Source organism: Lissotriton vulgaris, chromosome 10 (assembly GCF_964263255.1).
Source record: "Lissotriton vulgaris chromosome 10, aLisVul1.2, whole genome shotgun sequence".
In the NCBI taxonomy this organism is placed as follows: Eukaryota; Metazoa; Chordata; class Amphibia; order Caudata; family Salamandridae; genus Lissotriton; species Lissotriton vulgaris.
In genome coordinates this window covers 250159217-250180959 of record NC_141698.1, presented here as the reverse complement: position 1 = coordinate 250180959, position 21743 = coordinate 250159217, and positions in this window count along the sequence as shown.

Sequence of the window (21743 nt, the reverse complement as noted above, 5' to 3'; positions counted from 1 at the left end):
CTACCAGGAAAGAGGTAGGCTGCTGTTAAAGCCTCCTTGCCTCCACCAGGAACCAGTGTCTCAGAGCTCCCAGAGGACGAAGGGGGAGATCGCTGGCAGCGGCATAGGAAAAGTTCCCTAGAGGTGAATGGTAAGGGGTCATCTCGCTCAGAGGGATGTTTGCATGCCGAGGTAAGGTGCGCAGGTGCTGTAAATGAAGGCCTGGTCTCAGGGGACTTTGTAGGTCAGACTCCTGTGCCCCTCCCCCTCCAGCCGCACCCGAACCTCAGGAGCGGTGCAGGTAATCGAAATTCACGATGCAGAGTTCTCTCCTCAAGGGGGCCAGACGGCAAGTCAACGTTTCGAGATGCGGGCCATGGGGAGGGGATCAAATTGTTATTGTTGTTATTGTTATATTAGATTTATATTGCGCCAAATCACCTACAGGTCTCTAGGCGCTCGGAAATCGATGGAATTTACACAATAATTTCTTACAACACAAAGAGGCAGTGCAGCAGCCAACTTACATTGCACCCAGAAACTTTCCAAACAGCAATGTTTTTAAGGACTTTCTGAACCGCAGGAGATTCACTTCTCTGCGTAGCCCCTCAGGCAGCTTATTCCATAGCTGAGGCACCAACACTGAGAATGCTCTCCCTCCCTTGGTTACCAGTTTGTACCGAGGGCAGACCAGCAGCTGAGAATCAGAAGATCTGAGTGTTCTTTTTGGGCTATACACTTCCAGACGGTCTCTGATGTAACCAGGTGCATGGCCATAAATTGCCTTATGGGCCGTGCATAGACTCTTAAACTCTACCCTCTCTTTTATGGGGAGCCAATGCAGGCTCTGTAGTAGGGGAGAGGCCTTGGTCCTTCTGGGGAGTCTAAAAATCAGTCGCGCCGCGTCGTTCATCACGACCTGTAGTCTATTAGTCAGAGTTTTGGGAAGACCTAGATAAAGGGCATTCCCATAATCTATTCTTGAGATAATTGTTGCCGCTACAATTGAGCGCAGCATGGACTGAGAAAGAACGGGAGCTAGCTTGCATAACTCCCTGATGATATTCGTGCAGCTCTCAACAACAGAGGAGATTTGGCTGCCCATTGACAAGTCACAGTCCAGCTTAATCCCAGGCTCTTTACATTTGCGCTCAGCTTCGGAGTTGGCCCTAACTCCTGTGGCCAATAGAGATCGCTCCAAGGTGAGGTGGTAGATGGAATTACCAATACCTCGGTCTTGTCCGGGTTGATCTTCAGCAGATTTTCAGTCATCCACTAAACCGTATACCTCAAGATTTTCTGCGCTTGGGACTGCGCAGCTCCTGTGTTATCGATACTCAGCACAAGCTGAGTATCATCAGCGTAGTTAAAAACTCTGCAGCCCATGTCGGCCAGGGATGCAATCAGAGGTTGTAGGTAAAGATTAAACAGTAGTGGGGACAATGCGGAGCCCTGTGACACCCCACACTCTAAAGTCCCCACATCTGATATCAAATCCCCCAGTTGTATCCTCTGTGTCCTTCCCAAAAGAAAGGATTGCAGCCACTTAAAAGCCAAGCCTTTGACCCCAAAGATGTCCAGTCTTTCCAGGAGCAGGGCATGGCTGACAGTATCGAACGCCGCTGACAGATCTAAAAGAATCAGGGTGCTCGATTTCTTAGTGTCAGCCATGCCTCTTAATTCATCCAGCACCGAGAGCATCACCAACTCGGTGCTGTGATGTGCTCGAAACCCTGCCTGTCGCTCGTGGAGTAGACAATGAGACTCCAAGTGAAGGGATAGGGACTTCAGGACATGCTGTTCTAGAATCTTAGAAAGAAAGGGCAGCTGGGAGATTGGTCTATAGTTCTTCAAGACCGCAGGGTCCGCACCGGTTTTCTTCAACAGGGGCCTAACTCGCACTTCCTTAAATTCAACAGGTAGATACCCCGTTTCTAATGATCTGTTAAGGAGAGAGATAATACTCTCCTCCAGAATGGGGCGTGCCACACAAAATACACTAGGGGGGCACGGGTCCGCTGGGGAGCCAGATTTAGTTCTACCCATCAATTGCTCCAAACTCAGCGCATCTATCTCTGGGAACTCCACAATGGTACAATCAGTGGGATTATAGGGGTCAGGGTGTAGGGCAAGTCCATTCATCGTATTACTTTTTATTTCCGAGATGATGTTCTCCACTTTCTCTAGGAAGTATCCCTGAAAGGTGTTACAATTTATGGTAATTTCTGAGGTTTCCGGTTTCTTGCTCAGCTCAGATAAGATTTTAAAGGTCTCTTTCTGGATATTCCCAGCCTTGTTTAAGCGAGACTCATAATGCTCCGCCTTTGCTTGCAGTATACGTTTTTTATACATATGAAGGGAAACTTTATACTGATGCCTAGCTATGTCATGTTTAGTTTTCCTCCAGGATCTCGCCGAAGCCTTGGAGCTTCCTTTTATGTTCCTTCAGGAGCGGGGTGAACCATGGAGCTCCTTTGCCTGGTCCTTTAATGAGCTGTGTCCTTTCAGGTTTATCTGATCGATAGCTTGACACAAGCTCCACGTTAAATCCGTGTATTCCAGGTCCAAATTGCTTCCAGCACCAAAAGGTCAGGCCACTTTTGGAAATGTCTCAGTCAGGGTTTTTAAATCAACCTCATTCCATTTACGGGTTTTCCTAACTCCCCGAGACAAGTGGCTTAAATGGCCATCAATATGGACTTCACAGTTCACTAAATACTGGTCAGACCATATACATGGTAGAACGTCTCTGAGGATCACGTTTGGATCCGAGGTCCATACAAGATCAAGGGTATGACCCTTGATGTGTGTGGGTACTTCCACAAGTTGTTTGAAGGTCAAAGAGGACATTATGGTATGCAATTGGCGTGTAGACAAATCCTTATGAGGATTTTCCCAATGTAGATTAAAGTCTCCAGCTACCACGATTTTTTTATATCTCGTGCAGAGGTCAGACATAATGGGAGCAAATAGATCATTGAATAGTGGGGTAGAATTAGGTGGACGATAGACCGACAAGACTACCAGGCAAGAATTATTCAAGGTAATCTTTACCCCTAGCAGGTCAGCTAGGGCCACTGTTTCTGACAATATTCTTCCTACTGACAGGTTCTTTTTGAATAGGATCGCTACTCCCCCCCCCCGTGCACTTCCTGCACGGTTGTGCCATATCGCATCATAGTTATTTGAGAGAGCCGCAATAATGTCTGGCATGGAGTTATCACCCATCCAGGTCTTTGTGAGAGTCAGAACATCAATGTCATTATCCTGAAGCAGAGTATAAATTTCGACATGATGTTTATGGAGCGACCTAGTTTTAAGACTGGCTAGCTTTAAAAGAGAAGGCTGGGCTCTAGGCTTGCCATTGTGGGGTCGTTTGATGGCATACTTATTCAGCTTTGCCAGAACTGCGGGGTTTGATAGCAGCTCACCGTTATCTAGTTGGAACAGCTCCTCCGACGAGTAAACTAGCCGGTGGCCAGAAGTCCAGGCCCCGGGGCCCGTCCGTGCGCGGACGGGCACAGAAGGGCGCAGACGGGCGAAGACGGGTGCAGACGGGCGCAGACAGGCTGGACTTTGGCGTGACTTCGGCGATGCTCAGGCGAGCCCGCAGCGCGTGACCGCTGCGCATCAGCATGACCTGTTTAAGTACCGGTCTAGCGTCCTTGTGACGACTAGACCGTGCAAAGCTTCTGGGCCTTCACCCCCCACCCAAGATGTCCGCCGCAGTGCTGCTCGAGGGAGAAAAGGACCCGCACCAAACGCGGTGTATTTCAAGTATTATAGTGCAAGTGAGTGGCCGATTTAAAAACAGGGTAGAAGGTAGAAATTAGCACAAAGCAAAATGACAAAACGGGAATATAAAAAGATGCTTGCAATAGCTCCTGCAATATCGCCCCTATGAGCGCGCTACGCTCTGCGCTGCTCCTTATAGTTGCAGAGTAGTTTCCAGTGGCAGGCCGCCTAGTTTACCCGGTTTAAGTACCTGTCTAGCGTCCTTGTGACAACTAGACCGTGCAAAGCTGCTGGGCCTTCACCCCCCACCCAAGATGTCCGCCGCAGTGCTGCTCGAGGGGGAAAAGGACCTGCACCAAAGGCAGTGTATTTCAAGTGTTATAGTGCAAGTGAGTGGCAGATTTAAAAACAGGGTAGAAGGTAGAAATTAGCACAAAGCAAAATGACAAAACGGGAATTTAAAAAGATGCTTGCAATAGCTCCTGCAATATCGCCCCTATGAGCGCGCTACGCTCTGCGTGGGGACGGCGCTGTCTGATGATTCAACGGAGGTCGGCAGCATCGCGGAGGGCTTCTTTCGGGCACCGGTTTGAACTTAACAGCACCCGGGGCGCCATCTTGGCAAATATGCTTGCCTTGTAGCTGTGTGACATGTTAACAGGAGACTTTTGCACTTGACTTCCCTTTCTAAAGCTGGACTCGTCTGTAGGGCTCGTCTAAATATACATTGACACTGAGTAATTCTTGCCACTGTGTGGGTGTTTGGGCCTATCTGGCTGGTTTTCTTTTGAGACTGGAGCCACTTGAGCGTTTGTAAAGCTGAATTGGCAAATCTAATGGGGGGCCCATCTGCGTGCCCCCGGATCACCTTACAGAGTCCCCACAGGTGTCCCGTGCGTGGTTCCAAACGCTTAGTGCAAATTATGGAGGAGGGGTGGGAGCTGTGATCCGATCAACAGTGTCAGATAGAACCAGCCCACTCCGCACAATCAAGCAGTGTCCCACACTCACCAGCTCACGCTTCGTAATCTGTTGCCGTCCAGTTGTCCTGGGGATCACTTCCAGCCTTCCGGTGTCTTCAACACTAAAGCAGCTGCACACGCCTGGTTGAGGAGTATCCTACAATGTCGGGCACTACATGAGCATCTGCCAGCCTACTGGTATGATCTCCACTGTCCCCGGGCCTCAACTGCACTCCTGGCCTCAAACTGTACTTTATCGCTTACGGCTCGCGTCACCACACCTCTCGTCAATTTCACTACGCGGCATCCTTGGTGAAGGTCGTTCGCCGCCTTTCAGCTTGCTAAAGCATGGGTGAAAGCAGGGACCGAGGTTATGGCCAGAATCTGTTCATTGCCTCCGGGCAAACCTTCCCATGTAGCCATAGTCTCCTCAGCTTCGGAGGCTCACGCATGGTTACTCCGCCTTCTCGATCCAAGAGGTGCCGCTCACCGCCATCTTGACCTCGGACAGTTGTCTCTCGATGGATGCCAGGGCAGCCGTCAGCAAAACTCATGATATCCTGTCATTAGCAGTAGTACCAGACGCTTTGAGACAAATACAAAATGAGTACAGAGCACAGCCTGCTCTAAACTTAGGGATGAAGTTAATAGGTGACTATGCCCAGGTATCCGTAATAATACTGGCAAATATTAAAGGGGAAGCAGCATCAGTGGCCATCCACCAACTCCTAAGGGAGTTCGGTCCTTTACAACAGAAGCAGGAACTACCCAAAATAATAGAAACTGCATATGAAGAATTAGGCAGGGACAGTTTGAGTGGAAAAGCATTAAAACCACAACTCATGGGTAGTCAAGAGAAGGAGATTTTCAAGCAGACACCTACCTCTTCAAAAAAGAAGTGGGACAATAACAAAAAACAAAATATTAAAGAGAATCGATTTCAATCCAGAGGTAGATCTCCTCCACAGGAGCCTTCTGAAAGAAGGTATAGCCTTAGGAATAGAGATAACATTAGGAAACCTGACAGGTATCAAGATACTGATACATGTTCCTTCTGTTCCTTTCAGGGTTCATCGAAAAACTTCGAGAGGGAAGGACGGTCAGACAGACAAGAAGAGCATACAAAGTCCAAAGACAAGCAGCACACTCAAGACTATACTTCCAAAAAAGAAGATGAAGCAAAACCACAACCACAGATTAAAAAGAAGAAGGTTGCAGGTCTAAAGATCAGACATGCTCAGAATTCTGAGGACTGGACTACTAAATGGGGAATGGGTTCTGACGATGCTAGACAGTGCGGCGGAAGTAACAGCCAGAACCTGATGGAGTTTCTGGTGACAGGGGACTTGAATGTTTATATCACGGTGGAAATACCTGATACTAGGGTCAGAGTTCCACATAAATTGTATGAAATAACACTCCAAATGGAAGGGAAAAAAAGTAGGACCGTTAGAGGTCTCTTTTGGGCGAACCTGATGTCTGGCTATGAGATTTTATTCGCTGAACAAGATTGGCCGCCAGCATTCATTGTGGATTGCCCTAGGGGAGAAACTGTAATTTTACCAGCATTTGCTCACCACGTTCCAAAACATTTAAAATATACATATGCGCGGGAGTGGGCGGTAGCCCTGGCACCAGCATTATACAAAAACCATGTAGAATGGGATGAGGATTCAACCCACCACATTATTCCACTAAAAAACACCCCAACTGCACAAAGGCAGTATCCTATAAAGCAAGAAGCTAAGAAAGAGATCAGGGAGATATGAGATCAACTTGAATATCAAGGGGTGATTGAAACCTGTACCTCTCAAATGAATAAACCTTTGTTTCCAGTATCAAAATCAGACAATTCATATAATTTAGTTTTATATTACAGGCATTTAAACACTCGCAGTACGATGTTTGCAGTTCAAATTGCACACAGAGCTGCATTAATGAATAACATTGTGCAGAAAAATACTACAATTGATATCTCAAATGGATTCTTTTGCCAGAATATAGCATCTGAGAGCAGATATTTGACAGCATTCTCAGTGCTAGGGTCACAGCACCAATTTTGTCGATTGCCCCAGGTTTATAAGAACAGCCCAGGGTTGTTTTCAGGCAGAGTAACTGAATTACTTCAGAACCTGGATGAAGAGGCATTGCCCTATGTGAATTATATTTATCTAATGGAGGATGACCTGGAGGAACACTTGAAAAGAGTGAATATCATAATTTTGGGATTTGCATCTGCGGGTTAAAAATTCAACTTTAAAAAATCGAAAATTGCCTACCTTAACGTCCTTTTTCTAAGATATGATCTTTCAAGTGAAGAGAAAAGCCTAGCAGCTAACCTTTTAGAAAAGTGTGCACTGCTCCAACCTCCGAAATCATTAAAAAACTTACAATCAATACTAGGATTCCTTCATTTTGGCAGAACATACATTTTGGATTACGCAGAAAGAGTTAAACCTTTCAATAATTTAATAAAACCTGACTTTGCGAGTCAATCAGGGTACACCTATCTAACATATAATGAAGGTGAAACAGTACCAATAGCATACAAATCTCACTTGTACACAAATGCTGAGATGCGTTTCGCATCTACCGAATAACTTCTAACAGCAGTACAGACTGAGAAAGAGCCCTGGCTCAAGGGAAACGTATAATAGTCGTGACCCCGGTTCCAGCTTTAGAGGCTGCAACAAAGGCAAGCTTCCCCAAAGCTAAAGCCTTACATCCAAGATGGATATAATAGGCTAATTTCCTCACTGCAACAGATGTAGAATACAGGTATGACCCAAATTAAAAAACAGAAGCATGTCTGCAATACAAACAAGACTATCATCTACCAAATGAAATATTAACTCTAGATCAGTAGGAATACATTATTTACACTGATGGTTCTGCGCAACCGGCCATAGAGAGTAAACAGCAATACAGCGCCCATGTGCCATCATTAAAGGACAGATGCAGGATGGTAAGTTTAATTCGAATTGCACAAAAACACAGTCTCTCAGCGACTGTACGGCTCAGCTGTCAGAACTAAAAGCACTGATACTGGTACTGGTAAATACGGATTGAGAATTGCCCACACTAATTGTGTGCAATTCCTTTTACTGTGTACAGTCATGCAATGAATATCTACATTATTGGGGACAGAATGGGTTTAAAGATGCAAAAGGTGCATAATTATGCACAAAATGCTGTAGGAACAGGCATTGGAGTAGAAAAATGAGCTACCAAGGTCTCACGTGAGACACCCACTGAGTTTTCAACGTGATGGCGTTCACGTTGAAGGGAATTCATTGGCTGAGGAGGCTGCAAAGGGGGCTGCATGCACGGGTTCCGTAACTGCAATCACTCGTTCTAAAACATGGATAGATGGTGAAATAACAGTTGTAATTATTGCTACACGCAAAAAAGCTCAGTAGTACCAAAGAAATTTCCACTCAAGTACTCCTACAAGTTAGATACAAATAATGTTCCATTTGCTCAGATTTCTGAGGTGGGGAATAGAGTAATACCAAATATGGATCGAATGTTAGGATTAATTCTAGCAGCACACAAGGGTATAGGGCCTGCACATGCAGGAGTCTCTGCTACAGTTTCTCTATTGATACAACGCTACTGGTGGCCAGGACTAAGAAGGCAGACTAAAGACTAGGGGCCCGATGTAGGTACCAAATACCGGTCGGAAACGGCCGATTTCTGCCGTTTCCGACCGGTATTTGGCCTACTGAGATGTAGGGGACCTTTTTTTGTCCGATTCGGTATTTTACCGATTCGGTAAAATTACCGAATCGCAAAAATACCGAATCGGTAATTTTACCGATTTTTTTAATTTGGGATGTAGGTGGGACTACTTTCAGTCCCACAGGCCCTTCAGATTCGGTATTTTAACACCCAATACAATTGGGTGTTAAAATACCGAATCCAGGTGTGCATGCACATGTGTGCATGCACACCTAGCCATGTGACAGACAGACATGCCCTTAGGGCATGTCTGTGTGCCACATGGCTCACATGCTTTTTTTTGGGGTGCTGGAGGGTGTCAAAGTGACACCCCCTGCACCCTTGCACAAATCGGTAATTACCGAATCGGTAATTACCGATTCGGTAATGCCCATTGATTCCTATGGGCTTCAAGGCCCATAGGAAGCAATGGGGGATACCAAATCGGTATTTACAGAATCGGTAAATACCGAATCTTACAGATTCGGTATTTACCGAATCTGAAATACCTACATCTCCCCCCCTCTAATTTACCACTTCATAAATACTGATTCGGTATGATTCGGTATTTATGAAGTGGTAAATGTAGATTTACCTACATCGGGCCCCAGATCTTAAAATGCGACATCTGTCAGCAGATGAATGGCTCCACTGTAACACGTCCAGCGCAGACACCTTTATTATTATCAGACAGACCACTCGTGTTTGTTTAATTGGACCACTGCAGGTCCTTACAAACTAATGGGGCTTACAAGTATATCGTGGTTGCAATGGATTCCTGCTCTAGGTTCCTATGGGTGTGGCCCCAGCGCTTGGCTGACGCTCAAACTGTTATAAAAGATTTGCAAGTCTTTATAGGGACATACGCAATCGGCACACTTCATTCTGACCGTGGCCCTGCGATTAGCTCTAGGGCTTACAAGAAAGCTATGGGAGGTCTTGGTGTAGCATTGCGGTACTCCTCTCAGTACCATCCCAAGGGAAATTTGGTTGTGGAGTGGAAAAACAGGGACTTAAGGCAATCTTTAACAGCTAGAGTATTAGGCTTGGTGGCAATTGGGCAAAACACCTGTAAGGAGTCCAAAGGATGTGAAATAAGGAGCCAAGAAGCTCTCTGTGGGGGTCGCTCCAATGTGTGTACCTGATCTTGATTGTGAAGACACAGCGGCGGATAAAAAAAACACTTGACATAAATAAACGTTTGGCTGTTTTACAGGACCTAAATAAAACCAGGGAACAACAAAGGAATGTCAATATAAAGAAGAACGCCACTGGGGAAGCAAAAAGTGTCACAGCCATACTAGGCTGGATCCCTAAAGTCGGGGATCTGGTCAGAGAGAAAATAGCGGATATAAATGAACTTGGGCCATCAGACAGAAAGCCTGTACCTGTCCTGGCAGTAGAGGAACAAGAATGGTACTCCTGTCACCTCTTGCCGGTAAAAAGGAGAAAAGATTTGTCTCAATTGACCTAATCAAACCACAATATGTGGCCAATACTGAATAGTAGGACACATGGACTTTGAAGTAACAGACACCGTCCTCTCACAGCTATACAAGAAATTCAAACAGAAAGACTCATCAGGTTTGAAGGGTCACCTACACGGAATGAAGGACTGAGAAACAATGCAATGGAACTTCTTCCTCTTGAAACTGAGTTCAAAATGAGAACTCCACTGAAAGACAAATTTCAATTCGACCAAACACAGATATCTACGTCAACATGACCCAACAAGAGTAATCTACAGTTTCCACAAAACCTGCGGAACTACCCAAAATTGATCAAACTGCATCTGCCTATTTTAAGGACTTTGATACCTTTTCCTTAGATCTAAGCGAACCTGAAACAATGTCACCCCAAAAAACTCGTCTACAGTGATTTAAAGACTTTCTGGACTTTCTCAAAATGTCTTACCTGTTATCACCTTGGTTGGAACTTTGGGAATCTACAGGAATACTTTTCTTTCTTTTCTGGATAGGCCTGATAATTCTTTTTAGTATGCTTATTAATGGAACTTATCTTTGAGAAAGCACTGCAGCACAGAAAGTGAATGTGATCCTAAAACCGCACCTATCATCACATCGTGAAAGAAGAGACCTGTCATCAGTGAACATTACAGCAGTTCCTATACCTGATGGTATAGTATGGGACAAGGTTTATTACGATATACTTGGCCCGACTGAACTTTTAAAAATACTACATTTATTTAAAATATCATTGAGTGCTATCATTACCTTCAGTACATTTTCCGATGATTGGGATTATGAAACTGTAAAAAATGTTGTCTGATTTAGAGAAATCTGCTGCTTTTTCTTATAATGAAATGTTAGAAGACACATCAGACTTTGAAAAAATTTATTGCTATCAACATTATTTGTGCGCAAATCTGCTAACCCTAGGAATGTTTTTACATATTATCAATGGGAACATTGCCCAATACCACCAAAAAGCAGTTGTAAAACAATTGATCAGAAATTTACATATTTTTCAGGGTTTAACACATCATATTACTATAAGGTTGCACCTATGCCATCACAGAAAAATATGTTGACAAACACCAAACAGATCTTTTCTGCTTCCTTTATTGAGCAGTTGTCAGAACAAGGGTTTGGCCTATGGAAAGACACAGTAGACTTAAAATCAGTCTGGGGTATGAGAGACTGGCAGGTCTAGGGAACCGAGGCACTATTTAGAGCATGTCTTATTCCTCAACAAATAATGTTCCTGAATAAAACAGTGCAAACAATTTGTCTTGGGTTGCCAGGCATAAAGATCTAAATACACCTTGGGTGCCAGCACCATTAGACAATGAGGACAAAGCAGCATCACAAAAAATGGTTACAGTAGCTGACATCTTGCAAAGCAATAGATCATACCCCGATTGGAAGGAATGGTTGGTTTGGCCCATAAACACCACTAACTGTCAAGAAATATTCTTGGGTAAAACTAAAGGATTTAGTATTAATAGGCCAGATCCACGTTATGTGCAAAGACAACACCCAGGGATAGTGACATCGTACAGTGTTGGGAAGTTATGCCTCGATTGGCTACAAACCTCAACACTCACAGGTGAAACAACACTTATCCTTACTCACAGGGAATGTGGACCAGTGAGATTTTTTGTTAGGTCCTAAGAAACCACGTCAAAAACATTTCTTATATGCTTTCTATGATGAAATTTGGAAAATCAATCAACAAGAGGCTGTGGGAAGATTACAAGAAATCAATTGTCTAAAGCTAGAGAAAGCTCTATCAGTGGTAGATAATGGGTTAACAACCTTAAAAATCCAGGATATATTAACTGGGCAACATTGTATCTTCTGCTATCAATGTACTAGAACAAGATTTGTCCATACCACAGCACGGGCAATCACAATTGCGTTATATTATGTTGTTAAGCTGGATGCTGCAATCTTTTTGTGCAGGCTATGTGCCATGGCGTTTTAGAAGCAGCATGTCTCTATTTTCCTCGTACAATCTGACAGAGAAACAGATAGAAATTGCCCAGACGGGAGCCAAGTATACAATGCTGCATGTTGAAAAACTGGACAGATTAACATTTACAGTGGCAGAATCACCGTCCACAGAATGGTTAATCCATGGCCACATAACTCTCCAGGTCATGAAATTTCAATTCCATTATTGCCTAGAACAAATGCAGGCAGGCAGATATGAAGAAATGGGTAAGGAATTCATCAAGGAATCTTGGAAATTGCCGTACAGATTTGGATGCTGGAGTGGGAAAAAAGAAGTGTTTCTTAGCTGTACTAACTGCGAGAATACGTAAAGTTGATAATTTATATGCCAGGATCTCATGTTTCATGGGGTCTATAATGGTTCAGTAGCAAACTTGTCCTGTCACTTAGAGGAAGCCCCAGCTGCCGTGATCACCTGAGAGTTCTAACTACTTTCGAATGGGAGTTACTTGATGCTGAATGATCAAGGTTGCTGTGGGATGCTTCCGGGCATCGCACATCTGGTAACTTTAAGTTACTTGCTGTATGCAAGTATTGTTTCCCCAACACATACAGTCAGGGAGGTGCCGCTATGGCCTTCATTAAATATTTCATTAATGAGGTTTGATACTTTGAGCAGGATGAAAGCCATGCTTACACAGAAATCCCTGTCCTTAACCTGCGGTCGAGAGACTTTTGATTTCCAAGTAGCAAGGTCTTCAGCAGAGATACAGGCACTTATAGGTACAAACTGACCTTTCCATTTCGCAGAAATGGCAAATCGTCTCTTTAACATGTCTGATACAACAGGCATTGTCCACCTCTTTCAGAATGTAGGTTCTGGACTGTTAAGCACCTTTCAAACGGTCCTCTGAGTTATTACAAACTTTATACACTCCGTATTGGGAAGCATTTTTGGAGGATTGCCTCTGACCCTGTTTCTGATAGCAGGTATCCTTATTGTCATGTTTTTGCTATGCAATGGATGTACCAGTCACCAAGGAGATGGAAACAGTACGAAACAACAAAGGGTGGTGGAGGGCCTTAGGGGAAAATATGTTTATAGACCTGTTGGTACCTTGTCCCCCAACTAGACAATTAAACACACATGAGGTGCCAAGGGTCTCAGTTTAGTTAGATTTGTGAGTGGAACCTTTAAAGTGTCCCACACGGGTGGTAGAACTCAGAGGTTAGTACAAAAAGGAAACTGATGTGTGGAAAGGGAGACACAGGAGAAAGAAAGTTGAGAGGTACAGTTCAGAGTGTGAAACTGGAAAATGTACCCATAAGCCCACTCAATAGTGGAACTTCGTCATCTGGGATTTCACGTTAGAAACTGGTGTCCAATATGCCCTTCCTCAAGAAAAACTTGAGGCTAGCTGTTCTTGGACCCAATGGTTGAACCCTCAACCAAAAAAGATGACAGAATATAGGCTGAAGGGGCAAAGTTGCAGTGCTTAGAAATATGTGAAAAAATGAAAAAGAAGAGAAATTTTCAAGTGATTAAAAATACCTAACTTGATGTCATAAGGAAACTTTATTTGGTCTGCCCATCAAGGTGGTATAATTAAAAGCAGAGTGATACTAGCATGTAAGTAATTGCTATTCACCATAGATGTTATCTGGTCAACATGTTTCAGCCTTTATAGGCTTTCGTCAGGACCTATGATTCACTACTGCAACACTTACTTTATGTACTGCGATTGGCACTCTACAGACATTGTCCAATTCTCAATGAAAATTGGTGTACCTTCTCCTGTGAATATAGTGAGAGAACAAAAGGAAACAATACAAGATAGAATTAGACTTCCCAAATAGTTGTCCTATGTGTATATACATTGATTTATACATTGTGTTCTCATTTGTAACTTACCCAAATTTGGGGGATGAAGAGACTCACCTCACCTGGCATCGGCTCAGGATGTAGGAGGCCACGCACTATAAATTGAAATATTATTTATCATTTTTAATTCATCTTATAATTCGGACATATCAAGCCAAAAAATATTCCAGTGAAATACATCAAGGCAGTACGGATGGCCATGGGGTGGATGGCGCCTTAAAGAGGAAGGGAACAACCTGCTGTGATACAGGATCAGTTTGTTTTTCTTTACAGAAACAGAGTTGTCCTGTTCAAACCTTCCTATGGTGAAAAATAGCATGAAATCTCTCTTTCCTATCGAGAGTAGATAGTGTAAAACAAGGCTGGATAAGCACAAAGATGTAATAAATCCGTCTGAACATTATAGTGTCTCAGAACGGTGTGCTTCTTATGTCCAACTGGCTACCTTAGTCAGGAGATCGATTCAAAAGATCGATTTGAACATCAAATGGATGCACAAGAGACTGCCTAAAAAACCCCATTAGGCTATTTGGACAAAGCGGAATTCAAAAACGCAACCCAGAGCGCACTTACCTCTCCGTCGTTACCTCGTGCTATACTAAGCCGAGGGGGAGGTAGTGACTCAGTGCGGTGCGCAAGAATAAGTATTGCCTCTGCGGACCTAGAAGAGAGCTGGCTGACACGGCTCCGTGATTGGCTCACTCTGTTGTCTATATGTAGCCCAATGATTGCTCATTGAAAGGAACATCTCTCGCTTTCAATAAAGCGCAAGGTCCTTCTTTTGTCTCTACCCGGATGTTAATCCAAAAACTGCTCTTGCGGACCGCTGTGGAAACATAAGATGGTCCGTATTTGATTGGTCCGTGTGAACAGGAACCGGAAACACAAAACAGTGACAATATTTCTTTGCCGGAAAAGTAAATATAACAGAGACTGTGCGCTCATACAATTTCGGCGCGGAGTGAATGTCACCTCTATGTCTGAATAGTTATTTGTGTTCTTGGTAGGCTCATTACAAAATCGAAGCGATGGGGTCAGAGCGGAATGCGCGCCATTGAAAGTTTGTACGACGGCAATATTCAATTGAACCATGATGGCATGGCTTACGGGCACACCGACATAAACAAAAAGAGAGCGAACAGATAAAGCACCATGTTTACCTCTTTGTTCAGACTAACATAAACAAAGAGAGAGCGAACAGATAAAGCAGCATGTTTACCTCTTTGTTCAGAGCTGTGAAAAAAGGTCAACATTAACGTTCAGTTGCAATTGTGGAACACATCATTTTGGCATTTTGGAAGGCTTGCAATGTAAATTATCTTTATGGACCGACTGAATGATCGGTGCTACAGCCTAACGCACAAGCCACAGGTGAAGAAAACCGTTGGTTCCCTGACTCCAGAACATGTGTGTGGAGGGATGGCATTTCCATATGGCAATGGAAACGTCTGAGGCTAATGTCTCCCTTAACTGAGTGATATATGGGAGACGGGCTATGTAGGCTTGATAGAGATTTAATTGGAATTTCAAAACAATGTTGTTGATGACAGGGCAGAGGCCTTCATGTGTATCAGTAAGGATTGGGCAAAGATTGATGATGCCTCCTCGCTGAATATATACTTCAGACTATGGTCCCAAAGAAGCCTTATAACTGCATCCACGGGATGTCATCATTTAGTCCTTCTGTGTCACATTTTAATTGACACCCATCTCTGTTCTCTTCTAAGTAGAAACTGAGAGACATCCGCAACATGCTGGGGTATGTAGGGTTGTTCCAGTACCAGCCACTCTAACTCATCTGCATGATGTTTCTTGGTAAGGAAATGAGAAGTGAGTCGGGTCGCTTGCTTATTGCGCCTGATTGTGCTCTTGTGTTCTTGTATGCGCAGTTTAATTTTTCTGGTAGTCATCCCTATATACCTTAAGTTGCAAGGACAAGTAATCAGGTAGATGACTTTCTTGCTGTTACAGTTGGTGTGGCGCTTGAGCAACCAGGGTCGAGTAGTACCAATATCCACTGATAAGGTCTTCTTTGTTTGTGGGCACACCGAGCAATTACTACACGGGTGGTGTCCTTGGACTGGAGGAAGATTCCATAGTGTGGATGTGGGCTCTTCCATAGTGTGTCGGGGTCTAGTGTGAACCAGTTCATCCCTCAAATTGCTACCTCTCTTGAACGAAAACAGTGGCAGCGGGATATTATCACCAGCACTGTTTAGAATCCGCCATTTCTGTCTTATGATTTTCTGGATTTTAGAAGATGAGGTATTGAAAGTAGTGACACATGCCAGTCTGTTTAGAGGTGGTTTGTCAATTGGAGGTTCCAAGAGGGCTTTGTGATGGTTGTTTGCAGCTCGTTTGAAAGACTTAGTGACCAACGAGCCAGGATATTGGCGTGCTTTCAATTTCTTAGAAAGATCTTTTGCCTGGGAGTAGAAATCCATTCTGTCAGAGCAACTCCTCCGAACCCTCAGGAACTGGCCAAATGGGAGGTTCTCTCGAAGGGAACGGGGATGGTGACTATCAAATCTCAGCAAGGAGTTACGTGCCATGGGTTTGCGGTACAGGGAACTGGCTAGATGGCCTTCTTGTGGAAATATCAAGAGGTCTAGAAATGGGAGTTCAGTTTTACTGTAATCTAAAGTAAACCTAAGATGGGGATTTTGACTGTTCAACCAGTTCTGGAAAGACAGTAAAGATTGTTCATCTCCTCGCCAGACCACCAAAATATCATCAATGTACCTTTTCCACACCATCAATTGCTGATGATGTGGATTGTTTGTGTTCAGGACATGATGAGTTTCAAATTGGTGGACATAAAGGTTCGCCAAACTGGGCGCAAATTTACTGCCCATAGATGTCCATGATATCTGTAGGTACAGGCGATCTTCGAAGGCAAAGAAGTTTTCTGTCATTGCAATTCTTGCTAGTTCCATTATGAAATGGATTGGTGTTATAGTATCAAGAGAGGAGTTCTCTAGAAGTTCTCGTACTGTTTGTAGGGTTTCTGATTGAGGTATACAAGTATACAATGATTCTACATCCAGACTTGCCAGTATGTCAAAATCAGTATTGAACTGTACCTCTGGTAATATCCGTAGGACATCTTTAGTGTCCTGGAGGTATGATGGCATGGTTTTTACAAGAGGACTGAGAAAGACATCTACAAAAGATGATAAGGGTTCTAAAAGAGACCCTATGCCCGAGATTATAGGACGACTTGGCGGTGGTCTGGTTGTTTTATGAATCTTGGGCAGTGTGTAGAAGTACGGAGTGGTGGGAAATCTGGTGACCAAGAAGGTGGCCTCTTGTGACGTAATCTAACCCTCCGTACTAGCCTCTTCTACTAGATGTTTGATTTCAGCTGTAAGTCTGGCAGTTGGATTTTCCTCTAGGGGTGTGTAGAACTGAGTGTTCCCTAGTTGCCTTAGACATTCAGTCCGATACGAGATGGTGTCTTGGATGACTATGGCTCCCCCCTTGTCCGCTGGTTTTATCACAATGTCTGTGTCTTGTGACAAGGTCTCGAGTGCATTCCTTTCTGTTCTGGAAAGATTTTGATAGTTGCCTTGTTTAGAGAATTCAAGAGATTTTAAATCATGTAGCACTGCTGCTTCAAAGGCCCCCACTTTAGATGGTACCTGCTGGAGCAGAGGCATAAAAGTGGACTTGACCTTCAACCCTGTGTTCGTGTCCATGGTTGGTGTCTTTGATTCTCTGTCTTTGAAAAAGTAATGTAACCTGACAGTTCTAAAGAATCTTTCGATTTCACCTCGAATTTGGAACGGATCCCCACTGTTGGTGGGGACGAAACCATACCCTCGCATGTCGCGGATGTCTCTCAGTTTCTACTTAGAAGAGAAAAGAGATGGGTGTACAAATTAAAATGTGACACAGAAGGACTAAATGATGACATCCCGTGGATGCAGTTATAAGGCTTCTTTGGGACCATAGTCTGAAGTATATATTCAGCGAGGAGGCATCATCAATCTTTGCCCAATCCTTACTGATACACATGAAGGCCTCTGCCCTGTCATCAACAACATTGTTTTGAAATTCCAATTAAATCTCTATCAAGCCTACATAGCCCGTCTCCCATATATCACTCAGTTAAGGGATACATTAGCCTCAGACGTTTCCATTGCCATATGGATATGCCATCCCTCCACACACATGTTCTGGAGTCAGGGAACCAACGGTTTTCTTCACCTGTGGCTTGTGCGTTAGGCTGCGTCAGGCTGTAGCACCGATCATTCAGTCGGTCCATAAAGATAATTTACATTGCAAGCCTTCCACAATGCCAAAATGATGTGTTCCACAATTGCAACTGAACGTTAATGTTGACCTTTTTTCACAGCTCTGAACAAAGAGGTAAACATGTTGCTTTATCTGTTCGCTCTCTCTTTGTTTATGTTAGTCTGAACAAAGAGGTAAACATGGTGCTTTATCTGTTCGCTCTCTTTTTGTTTATGTCGGTGTGCCCGTAAGCCATGCCATCATGGTTCAATTGAATATTGCCGTCGTACAAACTTTCGATGGCGCGCATTCCGCTCTGACCCCTTCGCTTCGATTTTGTAATGAGCCTACCAAGAACACAAACAACTATTCAGACATAGAGGTGACATTCACTCCGCGCCGAAATTGTATGAGCGCACAGTCTCTGTTATATTTACTTTTCCGGCAAAGAAATATTGTCACTGTTTTGTGTGTCCGGTTCCTGTTCACACGGACCAATCAAATACGGACCATCTTATGTTTTCACAGCGGTCCGCAAGAGCAGTTTTTGGATTAACATCCGGGTAGAGACAAAAGAAGGACCTTGCGCTTTATTGAAAGCGAGGGATGTTCCTTTCAATGAGCAATCATTGGGCTACATATAGACAACAGAGTGAGCCAATCACGGAGCCGTGTCAGCCAGCTCTCTTCTAGGTCCGCAGAGGCAATACTTATTCTTGCGCACCGCACTGAGTCACTACCTCCCCCTCGGCTTAGTATAGCACGAGGTAACGACGGAGAGGTAAGTGCGCTCTGGGTTGCGTTTTTGAATACCGCTTTGTCCAAATAACCTAATGGGGTTTTTTAGGCAGTCTCTTGTGCATCCATTTTATGTTCAAATCGATCTTTTGAGTAGACCTCCTGACTAAGGTAGCCAGTTGGACATAAGAAGCACACCGTTCTGAGACACTATAATGTTCAGACGGATTTATTACATCTTTGTGCTTATCCAGCCTTGTTTTACACTATCTACTCTCGATAGGAAAGAGAGATTTCATGCTATTTTTCACCATAGGAAGGTTTAAACAGGACAACTCTGTTTCTGTAAAGAAAAACAAACTGATCCTGTATCACAGCAGGTTGTTCCCTTCCTCTTTAAGGCGCCATCCACCCCATGGCCATCCGTACTGCCTTGATGTATTTCACTGGAATATTTTTTGGCTTGATATGTCCGAATTATAAGATGAATTAAAAATGATAAATAATATTTCAATTTATAGTGCGTGGCCTCCTACATCCTGAGCCGATGCCAGGTGAGGTGAGGCTCTTCATCCCCCAAATTTGGGTAAGTTACAAATGAGAACACAATCTATAAATCAATGTATATAAACATAGGACAACTATTTGGGAAGTCTAATTCTATCTTGTGTTGTTTCCTTTTGTTCTCTCATTATATTCACAGGAGAAGGTACACCAATTTTCATTGAGAATTGGACAATGTCTGTAGAGTGTCAATCACAGTACATAAAGTAAGTGTTGCAGTAGTGAATCATAGGTCCTGACGAAAGCCTATAAAGGCTGAAACATGTTGACCAGATAACATCTATGGTGAATAGCAATTCCTTACATGCTAGTATCACTCTGCTTTTAATTATACCACCTTGATGGGCACACAAAATAAAGTTTCCTTATGACATCAAGTTAGGTATTTTTAATCACTTGAAAATTTCTCTTCTTTTTCATTTTTTCACATATTTCTGAGCACTTCAACTTTGCCCCTTCAGCCTATATTCTGTCATCTTTTTTGGTTGAGGGTTCAACCATTGGGTCCAAGAACAGCTAGCCTCAAGTTTTTCTTGAGGAAGGGCATATTGGACACCAGTTTCTAACGTGAAATCCCAGATGACGAAGTTCCACTATTGAGTGGGCTGATGGGTACATTTTCCAGTTTCACACTCTGAACTGTACCTCTCAACTTTCTTTCTCCTGTGTCTCCCTTTCCACACATCAGTTTCCTTTTTGTATTAACCTCTGGGTTCTACCACCCGTGTGGGACACTTTAAAGGTTCCACTCACAAATCTAACTAAACTGAGACCCTTGGCACCTCACGTGTGTTTAATTGTCTAGTTGGGGGACAAGGTACCAACAGGTCTATAAACATATTTTCCCCTAAGGCCCTCCACCACCCTTTGTTGTTTCTTGCTAGTTTGTGCAGCTACGGCTGCGGGCCTTCCCCTTTTTTGAACAATCAGTGCACCACAAAGATAGTGCACTTACATTGTTTTGTGTTCATCTTGATTTCCAGTGATACAATGGCAGATTTCGGTGGCCTTGGTTTTGATGACGAAACCTTGTCGTCCATTCTAAGCGAGAATCCGAGCATGTTAGACCAAATCCCCACTATAGCTCCAACAACAGTAGGGGATTGGGAAACAGTATTAAATCTAAAGAAAAGTCACTCTCGAACAACAGTACATGGACAAATAATGGCTGAATATTTACATGGGAAGTGTGCACCCACTGGCCTCATAGTCACGAATGCGCCTAGGCTTTTCCTAACGGATAAAGCCTTCATCAAAGACTGGTCCTTAATAGCATGGCGCTGCACTAGAGACTGGCTCATTCTAATTATCACAACTGCAAAAAGAATCGCAGATACCATCCTAGTTGAAATACAAGTCCTAGAAGGGCAAATAAAAACCACACTGACAACAAAAGAAAATTGAGAAACAACAGGAAGACTCCAATAAGGCCAACAAAGAGTATAGAGATCCAATCTTCTTTGCCAAGATAGAGAAATTCAAGAAAGACTTAGAAAAATTCTCGCATGAAAAAGTGTACCCTTACACAAGTGATAACTACACCCCTACTGACTCCAACAAACTAAAACATACACATGGCTCCTCCTATGCTATATCTTCAGATTCTGAATCTTCTGATACAGAAAATAGTGGTACCAATCAATGGAGAGGTAAAGGTCGCAACAGTCGACCAAATCGTAGATACAATGGGCGAGGTAATATGTACCAACCTGGACCATGGTGGCCTCCTGCCCCATGGGGATATCCTCAATTCCCTCCACCAATGTCCCACTATCCAATGCAGCCTCAATACTTTGACAGTCAGGCTTTTTTAGGACAGGGCCGTGGCTGGAATCGAGGAAGACGGAGAGGGCAAAGTCAGGTTCAATGGGCAGACGATCAAGAACTTCCAATGACCCGCAACAAACGAGGTCAATGATTCCTGCCCCCGAGGTGAAAGAAGATCTTGTAGTGAATCTCAGCACTCGAGCACTAACCGCTAGTGAACAGGAGGTACTCAACAAAGGGCTTGGTTTCGTCCCCACCAACAGTGGGGATCCGTTCCAAATTCGAGGTGAAATCGAAAGATTCTTTAGAACTGTCAGGTTACATTACTTTTTCAAAGACAGAGAATCAGAGACACCAACCATGGACACAAACACAGGGTTGAAGGTCAGGTCCACTTTTATGCCTCTGCTCCAGCAGGTACCATCTAAAGTGGGGGCCTTTGAAGCAGCAGTGCTACATGATTTAAAATCTCTTGAATTCTCTAAACAAGGCAACTATCAAAATCTTTCCAGAACAGAAAGGAATGCACTGGAGACCTTGTCACAAGACACAGACATTGTGATAAAACCAGCGGACAAGGGGGGAGCCATAGTCATCCAAGACACCCTCTCGTATCGGACTGAATGTCTAAGGCAACTAGGGAACACTCAGTTCTACACACCCCTAAAGGAAAATCCGACTGCCAGATTTACAGCTGAAATCAAACATCTAGTAGAAGAGGCTAGTACGGAGGGTTGGATTACG